Here is a 15134-nt window from a genome sequence, read left to right on the forward strand (position 1 = left end):
TGTTCATGTATAATTACCATAACTGACAATTATTCATATAAACTGCTCTCACTATAAAAAACAGTAATGCCCAAAAGCATGCCCCCACAGCACTGCAATTTTTTGCATCCACTCAGGATCACCTGGAGATTTCCTTTCTCTTAATGTCTGATTGCTTCTTTCATATACAACTTGATTTTTCAGCCATTCTCTTTCTTTCTTCACAAATCTTAATAACTCTTTATCAAAATATCTTCCTTAATATAATAAAGCTACATGAGCTATAATAGTGATTATGGGCTCAGCATGCTGAGCCCAATTTTGTGTTCCTGTGTTTGACCTAGAAGATGAAAATCCAGTTCAGAAGACAGATCTGTAGGAGGTATAGTTTATATGATGACAAACAAGTTAGGTTCGAGGAAAAGGTAGAAAAACTAACATGGGAATAGGACAACAAGCAACCTCAAGCGTAGAGATCTGGAGGGAATAAAGAGAACCATCATCTTCCTGTGTTGCAATTATGCTTGAAAGACATTTTTGGAGAACAGTATAAAGTCTCAGAGAATAAAGCTTTAGCTGTTTATAAAAGTAGACAAAAAAATGTGTTCTACAAGAAAATCACATGAGCTCTGGAGACCTTCCATGTCATAAACACATAATACAACATGAAGATTTTTGTCCTGCTTATTGTCAGAAAGAATGCTGCATTTTCAAATTTCAAAATCACAAACACCATGCAAAGTGGATTTAAAATAAAGAAATATGAATTTATGAACTATTCCAGTACCCCTAGTCTTTAAAAATATTTTAAAACTTTATAATTTATGTTCTTGTTCTTTCTTGAACAAAATTTCCCACTGTTAACAATTTAATAACGATATTCAAAATATGATGGTTACTCAAGTCTTTTAAAACTTCATGCCTATGTACCTAAATATAGTTTCAACAACCTGTTCACCCACATGTTAATGCATTACTTTCTCACTCATTCAAAATTAACAAAGATAGAAAGTGTTTTTAAAGTGAGAAAGCATCATTTTCTCTCTCCTGTAAAATAATATCAGATTTCATCTCATACAAATGATTCTGACAATAATGATAACATATAAGGAAGGGGTTGCTGTCAATAGGCAGAAAGACACTAAAAGTAGTACCTTTATTTATTCAAGATTTTTTAGTTGTATAGGCCAGCTGGAAATAACATGAAGGGTAAACAAAACTGAGATTATCATGTGAAATATTATTCTCTCACCCCCCAATGCTGGACCTTTTTAATGGCCAACACAAACTGGTTATCACCCTCTTGGGCCACTTCTTGTATGCACCAGTGCAGAAGCAGTCCTTCAGAGTACAGCTTCAGCAGACTTGGCAAAAGAAGCATCATAAGCCATCAAACAGCTACTTCCTAATTCTGCAGAAAGTAAAAAAAAAATAAAATAATAAAAAATAAAAAAAAATCCACCCCCTACTTTTTTCCAATATTAATAGAGATTCATTTAAAATTGTAAGCATGTAAACATTCCTTAATGAGGTAGATGCCATAACATTCACTTAAGTAATCGTCTCTGAATTATTTTCCCCAATAGTAACAATGTGCTTCATATTTTATTTTTTTTATTATTATTATTTTTACAAGACACTTAGGCCTATTAGTTACAATAAGAATTGAGGCTTTAGAATTATGTAAATTTTTAAAAATCGCTTTACACAGCAGCAGATGATATTGGTAAGATATCACATATATAATAAAACGTTTCCAGTTATGTCTGTACAAATGAAAATTTACTATTTTCTTGGAGTCACGGGGTTAAAGTGGTTGATAGGATGAAATGTTCTGGACTTCAAAATTGTATTATCATGGAATTGCTAAAATGTATTTAAATACCTCAGGAGACCTAGCTGATGTGAATAGAAAGTACACTGCCACTTCATTTCACTTCCTAGCTCTGCACAGTAGCAGTCGGTTCTGCAACATTTTTCTCTTTTTTCTGTTGACTGGCACATGGAAACACCCACTTCATCCTTAGACGTTTCACTCACTGTATCATTTTCGATTGTGCTGAAACAAGGTGCAGTGAAAGTGCACAGAGGTAAAATCATATCTGGCTACTGTGTGACTCTCACTTTTTCTTTACTTTACCCTAATCCCACAGTTGTTTTGTTTTGTTTTTCTTTCCCCCTCCCATCCCATTAGGAAAATGTACAAACTGTATCTCTTTAGCAATAATTTTGGGACATACAGTATAGCTTTACTATTGCTTGATTTCTTTTCTTAAAACGAAATTGTAGAGTGCCAAGCTATGTGCAACAAATTTTATTGCCTGAAGTAATTCTCAAGAGTAAACAAAGTGATCATGCACAATTGTTTTTTTGTTTTATTTTTTTTTAATATATCAAATACAACATATTAGAAAGCCTCAGCACATGTAAATCTTCATTTATTTATTTATTTATTATTGCATCCTTGTGTTTACCTGACTAAAAACAGACTCCTCCAGGAAGCAATTCAGAGCATAAACCTAACTTAAGTATTTTACTCAGGAGACACTTTGTTAAGACTGAGGCCTTAGTCATAGGTCTAAAGAAGGGTAAAATTCTCAAAATAATGAGGTCTTCAGAAATATCTTCAAATATCCTGTAGTGAGAGTTGTAAATGCCACAATCCTGGAAATGGCTATACCAGAACACAGAAAAAGGAAAAAATCTACACAAAGCTCAAACACCAGAAGTAGATGCTGTCCAAAAATACATCTTTGCACCTTATCATTGTTCTCCAGCATCATCTATAATTGATGGCACTGATCTATGTCTTTGCATATTTCCTAAAGGTGGATCATGATTTCCTGACGCTTCTGGCCTTACAGATTTACAAACAATTAAAGAAGAGGATAGAACTAATATTTGTATGTTTTTACTGCTTTTAAGTGTGAATTTTAGATGGAACATTTCAGTTGTTAACTCATTCATCTTAACATTTAGTTATAATTCTTTAAAGTTCAAATTTGTTTGTTTTCTTTTTTCCCTTATGATTGTGGGGTTTTATATTTGAAATGAATCTTATGATTGGGTAGCGTTGTTGAAAAACAGCTGCAGGCAAGATAAACAGTGATATAGCACAGACTGTACATAATTAATGAATGACTGAGGACAGTGACACCATAACTGCCATTATTCTAAGGCTGGGCTACCTGACCTAGTGGCGAACAACAAACAAACCAAAATTAAAACAGAAACATTTGCAGGAGGAAAAAAATATTGGTCTCTTTTCTGTAGAAAGTATCAAGAAAGCTTCAGTTCCTCAATCAAGCCATTTTACAGCCAGCCACATGCCCTTTTATTATATTTTCAATGAAAAATGCATGTATATTAATCCTCAATTAGAAGAATAAACAATACAAACTTATAAAACAGATCAGAGAACCCTATCATACAAGTATTATGCACTCAAGACTACAACTGTTTCAAAGAATGGATTATGTTAGCCATGTTTATGTGAAAGATGTTTTGCATTGTATTATAAGAAATTTTCTGACTGTATACACATTTTTAAAATAGAAGTTTTGAGCAACACTTACTAGCATTTTCTAAGCAAAAGTCAATTCCTTCCATGAAGGGAAGCACACGTACATTACAAATGGCAACTTTTTAAGGTTATTAGAACAAGTGTCCCAGCATGTTTTATCCTGTAGACCTCTATGCACTTGCTAGGTTACCAAACCTCAAAAAAGAAATGAAAAACATCTTCAGAACTATTGAACACTACACACAGAGACAGTAGATAAATATATTTTATCATCATGCACTGTCAGGGGACAGTGGTCTAAGCAACAACATCCTACTTCCAAATTCTTTAAAATATTCTTAAAGCCTTATAATATACTTTTTAATTATTATTTTCTCTCAAAATAGTACTATTGTGATTTTAAGAACTAATGATCTGATTTCTCCTTTAAAGTTTTGCAGCTAATTTGGCTTACTGGGATATGTCCTCACTAAAAACAAAACATACATTATATGAATACACATAAATCCCCTGTTTCTATACCCATTTCCAAATACACCTGCAGGTAAGATAGCAAGTGATCAAACAATAACTCCTACATTCAACTAATGTCAAATAGTCCTAAACTGTATTCTACTGCATTAACCACAAGATGACATTTTTTCATAAATCCTCCTGGCTAAGAGCATTTGCAGTTAGTTATGGGTATTAGTTCACCAAAGGTCAGCACACAAGTAGTAGTCTAGGCAGTAGTCACTGTTTGCTACAGCTAACAGATCATGCTTGCTCTTTATCAAAGCAACAATAATATTTTAAGCATTTATTAGTTTCCTCACATGCTATTTAATACAAGTGGAAAAAACAATAACTTTTCTTCATCTCTTATTCAAAATGTTTTCAGTTCAAAATCCTACAATACAAGGCTACCTTCCTCAACTTAAAATTGAAGAATGGACTCCTTGTCAGAAGGTAATATTTGTAAAGAATTAAAAAGGAGAAAGGAACAAAAAGCAGATGATAAAATACTAGCAGAAAAGGAGGGGATATGAAACCAGGTTTGTGCATCTGTAAAGCAAACCAATTCACAGAAAACAGCAATCTTCTTTACATTATAATTAATGCATACTTTGTTGAATTAAACTTTTTTTCTACATTAAATTATGATAAAAAAGCAATTATGACATTGAAAATAAAATTTACCTGAGCATGGAAGGGACAGAGTTTACCAGTGACATGGCAGTGACTCAGTAGAACTGAGAGGAGAGAGGTACATCATTGTATTATTTTATGTGTGTACTTTTAGAAAAGAATCTCCATCCTGCCAGAAATTGTTCTAGTGCCTGATTTAATGTAGTGTATAGCAAGCAGTGTGAGCTCTGTACCAATAGCCTGAAGACCTGTGCCTATGAATGTTCATAGTATCACTTCCAGAAGACACAGAACATTTGTATACAGTGAATCAGGGGAAAGAGCTCCACTTCCTGCACTGATTCTCTCACTCTTCAAACAGACTATTTCTGGCATGTGACACATCAGTAATGACTACAAAAAAGAAAAATATTAGTCAAGATTTTCATGAACTAGAAAATCCCTCAAGTGCCTACTATGCACTTTTATTATTTAAGAAAAGAAGATCAGGAAGTGGTAGCCTTCCAGATGCCACTAAAATCTGGAAAGAAACAATAAATCTTTCTAACTACAGCATTCTTGATCAACCACTAAGAAGTGAGTAACCAAACTTCCTAACTCCCAAAGGCCTTTTAACTTCAGCACGAAGACAAAAGAAAATACATAAACTTTTTAATCCTGAGCTGAGGCATAAGGAGTAGCATAACAGAAAAAAATAAAACTTGATAGGGTAACGGTTAAGGAACATTAAGTTTTACTGTTAAACTCAACATTTAACTTTCCACACTCACAGCCCCAGAAATATGTTTGGACCTCTTTCCCCTGATTTCTGTATAAATGCAGGGTGAAGAAAAGATGCATTATCTTTCTAGGAGTGAAAGCAAACAGGATCTTTAATCATTAGGGACTTAAGAAATTGACAATCATTTGTTGAATCCTTCAATTTTGTACACATATACAAGTGCTAAAACTGTAGTCTTGGTCTGAGATTCAATTTGTGCGTATGCATAAGGTATACATATAAACAGTTGCAATAACATTTACAAGTAAAGTGAGAGAAATAGTTACTATCTTTTTTTTTTAAATAAGCTGCTATATAGAAATACTTATGTTTGTGAGCAGTGAAATTTTTCATTGATAACCATATATCTACAGATATTAAAGAAGGATGGAAAAACACACCACAGCATTAGCAAGGCCCATGCATTTTATCCTGCAGTAGGAGAGAGCATTCTGTGAAACTGAATAACCACCATGGATTCAAAAGTACAGGGGTATTTATCTGCATTATCGATAATAGGCTTCCCCTCCCCCCCATTTAAGATCCTTTAAGATCCAGCTGATGATCTTGATTTCACCATTAAGGGCACAGACCCCCAAGAAACCAACACTCGAGGTGATTAAGGTTTGACATTCTGACTATGCCCCAAATCCTGGCTCTTCTACTCCCTAGTCTGAGCCATGGCTAAGCTCTGCGGGTGCCCACATTGTGTCCAGAACCTCACTAGCTTAGTCCCTGTAGCTGTTCATTTGCCTGGGCTGTGAAGATACACCTTCACTAAGCCATGAGCACTTGTCTGAAGACATTGGTCTTCAGGGCAAACAAACCCTTCCCCAAAGCCAGAGATATACTTGCACTTGTATCCATATACACGTTCACTCAAAGAGTATTAACTAGACCGCACACTCTTTGACTGTAATTGTGGATATGCACGCCTAGATTTCTAATAATGGTTAAGATAAGAGGAATTATTTCATTATTTTCCTAAGAAATGGCTTAGGAAAACTGCACATCACATGCACATTTTGATTTTCATTACTGCACAATTCTACTTGTGCACTCCTATAAGTTTAAAACTGAAGAAAAAAAAAAATAGCATTGCAAAGTAATAATAATAATTGCAATCATTCTTCATATAAAAAATAACCTTGCATGTTGTCACAGGTTTTGGTGGACTATCTTCCCTGTTTAACCGTGTTTCAGTATTTTCACAGCAAGCTGTGCTGTGTGCCTTCACAAAACACTGTGTAAAGAAGAATAAAATCAAATATGATGGATACATGCAAAATTCAGATATTGAGATGGAAACTTTTTTTTGTATTTTGACAAACCAATCATAGATTCATATTAGGTATCAACATAAGACCTTTATTTACTGCATATCTGAACTTTAATAACAATGCAAATTTTGCTGCTCTCATTAAAAATCTGTACCTGAAATTAAATGGAAATTAAGAAGATCCCTGACCCTAATATAAATAATCATGCTGCTCCTACAAACTCTTTCTGGTCTTAGACTGAAAGCACTTTTTTCACTTTTTTTTTTTTTTTTTTTTTATTTCTCAAATATCAAGACAGCATATTTGATATGTAATTAACATTGCTTATTTTCCAAAATGACCGGTTAAAAAATATAGACTTCTATATGCGTGGGTCTAAAATGTGTTTCCTTTAAATAAACCTCTGACTGTCAGCATTCTTGAAAAATGTATTGGTAAAATTTAAAATTATTAAGCAGTGAAAATTATTAGGAAAGCTATAATTAGTGCAGTTAAAATTATTAGGAAAATATAATAAAATTTACCAAAAAAAATAAATTCAAAAAAATAAGTACAATAAATTAAAAAAATGCAATAAATTAAATAATGTTACATTCCTCATCTGTTTTTCTATGGATATACTACATATTATACTTTCAAAAATATGCAGAATATTTCTTAAAGAGTAAATCATGACTATTTCACTGATACCCTTCCATGAAAACGGGCCCCATTTTCCATCTTGCAAGGAAAATGCCCAAATATGGCTTAGTAAAATCATAAGATTTAGGATATAAATATCAAGTTACCTGACAGAAGGAGGAGCTGTCAACTAAATGGAAATAAACCACAAATATAAACATATATACTCTTAAATTGCACATATTGAGGACAAATTTAAATATTCAAACCATACTTTCATACTCTAAACTAATCATGTTTCCTATATTTAATTTGTTTCAGAATTACTGTTTATAGAGAACATATAAATAGAGTTATATTTCATTCTAAATGGCCCTTATTTATTCCAAGGATAAGTTGACTACAAGAAAGCCAAATCCATTTTTTCAGCCCTCCCATGGAAATTCACATTTTTACTACCAGTAAATGGTAGTACAACGTTGGCTTACTGTGTTATATATGTTTGAAGAAATACATGTGTCTTTTTAGGCCAGAAGAAAGGATGGAGACCAAATATGGGTTAGGCAAGAAAGGGAATAACTGAGGCACTGTAAGGCATGCTTTAAGGTACTTAAGTATTATCACTGAACGGCAATATGCAACTCTAAGAAACTGTGTTCAACAGATACAACTAGCATAAAACTACAGTAGAAAACCACAGCATTTGTAGCCTCAAATTCTGAATTTCTGAATACTGTGACTGAAGAAGACATTTTTATTTTATTTGCTTGCTTTTTCTTTGCTTGTTGCGGGAATCCACCCTGAAGAGCTATGGATGGTCTTGGGTCTATCTGTCTTGGGTTGAATGCAATAAACTTAACTATATGGGTTATCAAAATCAATAAAAAATATAGATAAGTAGTCCTTTGGTTGCTCCGAAGACTAAAAATAAGTGGTGTTTAATAGGAATAACCAAATTGATTTATTAATAGGAATAGGAATAACAATTAGGAATAACAATTAATATAACAATAATAGGAATAATATTAATAGGAATAACCAAATTGATTTACATTTTGACTGTTAGTGTTAGGTCAGAGGTTGGACTTGATGATCTTGAGGTCTCTTCCAACCTAGAAATTCTGTGATTCTGTGATTTAAGCAACAGAAAAGTGGATATGAAGAAAAATTGAGATATTGATCTGCATTTTGGTATTTGGATCATATTCTGATATACAGAATACTGATAACCAGGAATTGTTGCACCTGACTATTTCTCATTCAGACAGAGGTCAACAACAGCCTGAGTATGATCATGGGAAGAAAGGCTCATGACAGCCACAAGAAGGTTTATCCCTTAACTAATGGTCATCTGCTCCAGTACGCCCATAGTTAATCTAATACAATTGTAGTATTTAAACATTATAGCTCAAGTTAAAAAATATTGGTATAATCTGAAGTTATCATCTAGTTATGACACCTGCAATCTGAAAGAGTATATTGTTTTTTAAGCTTCCTAACTAAAACTCCTTTCTCCGAAAGGTAAAATGAAATTTTCAATTTTCCCTCCCTCCATTCCTTTAATTTCTCTTCTGATTTTTTTGTTTTGCTTTGAATATTCTTCTTTGCAGTTTAGTGGCCCATGGTTATTTCACTATTGAGACCGTACACTTGGCAACATCATTACCTTCCTCTGTGAAACAAATAGTAGTATTTATCTTCTTTTGTAAAATAAATATTTACCTCAACTTTACAAGATTTTTTTTATTTGCACTGTTAATATAGTCTGAATAAATATATTATAATATGTATATATGCATATATTATATATGCATATATGCATATATTATATATATTCAGATTATGCATATATTATATATAATCAGATTAAAAAGCAGTATGAGATACAAGTATGAGATACAAGTGTTTTTTCAGTAGATTTTTTTTCAGGTTACACCCCAAAACGTAAGAGAAGAGCTCAAAGGTTTACCACAAGATCATAAACATTGGTGTTCATTACACAACTGGAAATCAGTATTTCAAAAAATAAAATAAATGAATACAAATTCCTAATTACATAAATATATTCCTTTGTAATCATTCTTTTGTTTCACATGCTTATTCCAGAAGATATATCTCTACTGACATGCCATCATATTGATTTTAATATGAATTTGGCTTCAGGCATTATATCATATTTTCAGAATTCATTATAAATAATGATTGGTTTGAGCATGCATTACTTGTGCTTTATGATGACTACAGTTAATGGGACTTCAGTTTCTATAATCAGTTATTTCAGTTCCTATTATCTTGCTTATCCTAGAGGTTTCTCTCCTGAGGCAATCAAGATAAAGAGGTATTTTGGTCCTCAAAGGGCATTGTTCCTGTAAAAAGGGAGCTATCAATGATGATGATATTGCAAGCATGTACAAAGCACCTATCACCATAACGTCCATGCCAATTTTTTGAAATTTAAAAGTAAAGCAAACAATACTTTTTAAAATTTGAAGATCGATTACCAGTTTACCTCTTTAAGCTCTGCCAATACTCTTAGAAAATTATCTTCAGTATTCTGTAAAACCACAAACAGTCCAATGGACTACAAATAAAGACAAGTCAAGCTGGTCACTACACATGGCAAACAGACTTGTATTCTGAATGTTGAACAACCATGAGAAAGAAAAGTTCAGGAAAAAAAAAAAAGATGTTTGTCTTTTTCTCTTGCTGTCAGAAGACTAGTAACTGTTATGACAACTGTACGTTAAGTAGACTGATCTACATGTTTAAGCCTACAGAAGTACTGTTGTACAGATTGCTATTGCTAGAGTAAAGGATCAGCAACTATGGAATAATTTACATTTCAGAAGTGCAATTTCTGGACTAGATGACAGTAAAACAGATAAATCTGTTATAATAGTTGTTGCCCTCAAATTTCTTTGCCATAATGACACGTTTCTCGTTGAGTATAAAACTTTGCCAGACATTTCAAATATTTCTCTTTGGTGATTAAAATGGTTTCTATTTAATTTCAGGTGAATTTAAAATAGGAAAAATGCCATTAATAAGATCTATCCGGAAACCACCTGAACATTGATCGATCTTACCATTCAATTATATCTTTGCAGATGAAGAATAACTCCTAAAGAAGCTTGTCTAAGAAAGGCCCAGGCCAATGTACCTTTCAGTTAGAAAATCTAATTTAATACTTGTATTTAAGGTGCACTGAAATTCGGTCAGGTAAGTAATAGATGTGAAGAAAGCAGTGGAAGCAACTTTAATCATAACATATAATAATACAAATGTTATTATACATATAAAGCTTGGACTAGATTATCTCAGAGATCTTTTCCGACCTAAATGATTCTATAAAAAATATATTATTCTTCGAACTCTATCAATAATTTTATAGGAGGTTTGAGTGAGCTTTGAATAGGAGGCACAACAAGAACAAACTTTGCCTTTTTCACACTAGACAGCCCTTCTACCTCTTGTGATCCTTCCCAAAGTAATACACAGAATAACCTTATCAGGGTACAGACAGCCAGAAAACCATGCTGTTTTCTGATCACAGATAATAAGACCTTTTAGATTCAGGTTGCCTGATCTTGATTATAAGCATACAGTGTTTTCCTACATTTGAAATCTATGTGAAATGTGAATGTGAAACCATGTGAAGCCTGTGAAACTGACGATGGGATGCTGTTGACTTTAAAACACCAGCTACTGAAATTTCATAAAGATTTTTTTTCCAACAAAAATAGATTAAGGAAATAAAACTGGTATTCAAAAGCAGATCAAGAAAAGGTTGGACTAGATGATCTTAGAGGTCTTTTCCAACCTAAATGATTCTATGATTCTGTGATTAAATCTTTGAGCATACTTTGTATTAACAGTTGCCTAGAAGAATTTAGTGATTCATAAGGAAACAATAATTTGATAAATATGTATGTATAGAACATATAGGCTATTAAATTTTAAATACATTGCCTACACTTCAGTTTCTTCAGTTTTATAAAAAAAGAGATTTTCAAATTTAAGTTAAAAGAATATGGACCTCATATTACTAGTTAATTATTTCTGAATATTATATTACAGTACATAATGAGAAAAAAACAACATACAAAATGGCTCACCATTCAGGGTCACTGGGGTTATCTACAGACTAATATTATCATGAGTTTTCATTTGTTAATGACCTTAATTTATATGCTGACATACTAAGCTCTCTATACAATAAACAACAAGTAAACGATGTGTCGCTTTTTTTTATCCCTCAAACTGCAATATTTCAAGATATTACAGGGCTAGGAAAATAGCCCTCACACTGCTAAAAATTTAGTAGTTAATTTGTTGTCCTTATTCAGGCAATATTACAGTAGTTTTATACAGCCATCAAACAACATAGTGGGATTAAAATGACCCAAAGGAGAACATAGAAAAACAGATTGTGAAGTAGTCATGGGGTAAAACAAATGAGATGATTTGATAAGGGGAGGAAAAAAAAAAAAAAAAAGTAGCAAAAGTCATCCCCAAGAGCAATATTTTAAAGAAAAGGCATAACTTGTTCAAGCAAGCTGGAAAACAAATGGAGACAGTACACAGAAAGAATAGAGACTGTCTATTATTACCCTGTCATCTAAATATTCACAGACCTGAGTAAAACAGACGCCATGTGAACTGAAAGAGATCAAGCTAATTATTACCGTACTGAATAAAATGTAAACCTGATAGATAGAGATGATACTCTCTACTCTTTACTTTAGGAGCTACAAAACACATTTTTGTTCACCAGATTTTCAGTCATGTCATTTCAAGAGAAACCCTCTTCCCAAGCAACCTGCCTTCCTTCTTGACTGAGACTACTGCTGATATTACAGCTGTAGATATCTAAAAGATATTGCCATACCTTACAACAAAACAAAACACTCCTGATCAATTTTCTTTTTTTTATTTTTATTTTTTTTCCCTCCAAGATACAACTATTACCTATGACGGGTACAATTACTCTTGATAAAAGTAACAATTTGAGGTACCATGTTTAGTTACTAGAGGCTAACTACAGGCTGGAAACTGAAAAATGTAAGTTATGAATTTTCACTCAAATGCAATCATTTCTCTTATTTGAGTTTTTAATTCTCTTCTTATCCTTTACATTTTACAAAGCTATAATCAATTGTTATAATTTTGCATGTTATCATTCTGGGCAATGCAAAAATAGCATTGAACGTTCTGTAACATTCCTGTCTGAGTTAACACTGGCTTGAACTAATCTGCCCACAGATGTTCATGAAGTTTCAACAGAAAAATCTAACTATGTGCACTCCTCTGACATATATTAGGTAACGTTACAAACATAGTTCACATAACACAATACCGACCCTGCTCTTTTAAACTATTTCTAAACAAATAATTTATTTTCAATGTTTTAGGAATAACAGCAGCATTTGATCAAATAACATAACTTCAACTTACACAAACATCCTACCAAAAACTATTTTTCACAAAAAAAGCATTTATCATTTTACCATTGACCCATTTAATCTGAATTGCCTATTATTATTATTGTGTTGTTTTCACAATACTGGCACCAGTGCTTCTTCTATCTAGGTTAAACATCATGGAATGTGGAGGAAATATTAATGGTAGCAACAACAATGAACGTGAAATAATTTGCCATGTTTCAGAGCTGCATTATAATGCGTAATAGACTTTTTAATAACATGAAATGAGACTGATTTATAAATCTCTAGAATGACATCTGAAAAGAACTTAGGCTGGTAAAAAAACACAAATGGCAACTAATGTATCTTTTACGTTGGCTGTGGCAGTGATTTACTATGTTGTCTGCAATGCTAAATACACATCATAAATCCCTCCAACAGAAGCCTTATTATGTTCATCCATCTCTTCCCTATGAGCCAACAATTTCTTCTTTCATAAGCTTTATTGTATAAAAAGGAACTCATTAAATAAAATAAAATGCAGGCTAAAGCCAGTGATCTTACATTAACCTAATGAGAACTTTATCTAAAGAATGCATACTGGAGATACCCTGTGGTTATGTTATTGTTAAAGACTATTTATCGAGTGACAGTGGGCAAGCTCTTCATGGAAGATAAAATGATACAGAGCTCTTCATAAGACTACAATAACTGATCAGTTCTCTGCTTCTGTAAAACCTATTGTATACAGTCTATTAAATAATACAAATTGTAAAGAAAGATCTCAACAGTTTGCAAACGAGCATGACTATAAAGAGGGATCATTTATTGAGCGAGACAATATCAAGTAATTAGAAGAGAAAAGCAAATGGAAACTTAATGGACAATTAATATCAGTGTGAAAAGTCTCTCCTTTCAGTCAGTTGACAATGAATTGTTACACGCTCAGACCATTTAAGTCCACATTTGGTGCTTTAAAAGTACCCCTTCCACTGTTTAGCACATGAGCAATTACAGTAGAACACTGTGATGGGGATATGCTTTGATTCACAGAAAGCTCCCACCAGTGTGGGTAGTTAGGGTCTGGCGGCCGGAAGATGTCGTGCTGTACGGAAAGGTGGAGCCCCTCCCTTGATGGACAGTAGCGTGTGGCCTGTGATGTAAGCAAGCGGAAGTGACGCTATGGGCCTCGGGTATATAAGCCCATGTGACTCGACAATAAACGCCATTTGCCGTCCACCACGTTGGTGTCTGTGAGCTGATGGACCGAGCGGCCTGGGGTTGGCCGCCGTGCCGTTCCTGAACCAGGTCGCCACTGCCCCCTGAAGGCAACAAGTGGTGCCGAAACCCGGGAAAACTCCTGATTCGGGTGAACGGCGGCCGGAGCGGCGGGACCAGCCCGGCGGGGAGGAAGCTCCCGGACCAACAAGGAAGATGGAAACCCTTGTGAAGGTCGTATCAAAGTTGTGGAAGCTGTGGGGTGGCTCGGCTGAGGAAGCCAGGGGTGCCGGTGGGGAACCAGAGCCTGGGGAAATCTGGGAGAGACCACGGCCATGTGCGCCCCAGTACGGTGCTGAACTAGAAGACGAAGAATTGGGTGAAGAAGCCTCCGGCGGGAACGGGGATGAAGCGTTAGGTTTTACTAACAAGTGGAAATGCGAAAAAGAGAACGGTTGCGGGGACGACCGGGGAGGAGGTAGAAGCGTGAGAGAGGGGCAGAGAGCCGATCGGAACGGCCATCCGAAAACACGCTCCTGTGGCGCAAACGCCTTGCTGAGAAGGCGGCGGGGCGAGCCACGAGGCAGGGAGCGGCCCGCCCGCAGCGGTGGGGGGCGGGGCCGGAACTCGATGGGAGGGGACCGGAACTCGGAGGTGAGCAGTCAGTCAAGCTCTGACTCCGGATCAGATACCGATTCAAATTCGGAGGAGGAAATGGGGACAGATGGCAAAAATATCCCCATCCGAAATAAAGCTGCACCGCGAGGCAGAGAAATTCCTCTCACAGATTGGAGGAAAATTAAGATTGCGTGCACCATCTTGGCTCTATCGGCCATGCTAGCGTTCCTGGTCTGGGTGGCAGACGGGGGGCAGAGGGTTCACTCACCAACAAACCCTAAGGATGTACAAGCGATTGTTAAAGCTATTGTGGATAAAGGGCTTCATTCTGCAATGGTCTCCACCCTCATAGATGGTGTTTTCAGGGGAGGCGACATGCTCCCGTTTGATATCAAACAAACTTGTAGACTGATCTTTGACGGGGGTGGGATGATCATTTTTAAAACGAGAATGGGGGGACAACTGTATGAGACAACTGGCCCAAGTAACTGGGACGGATCACACACTGTATGGCTCTAGCCTGCAGCGGGGAATGGGTACGGACCCAACAGTGATCACCCCCCAGGCGCAAGTCCAGGGCCTGA

This window comes from Anas platyrhynchos, chromosome 4 (assembly GCF_047663525.1).
Source record: "Anas platyrhynchos isolate ZD024472 breed Pekin duck chromosome 4, IASCAAS_PekinDuck_T2T, whole genome shotgun sequence".
Lineage (NCBI taxonomy): Eukaryota > Metazoa > Chordata > Aves > Anseriformes > Anatidae > Anas > Anas platyrhynchos.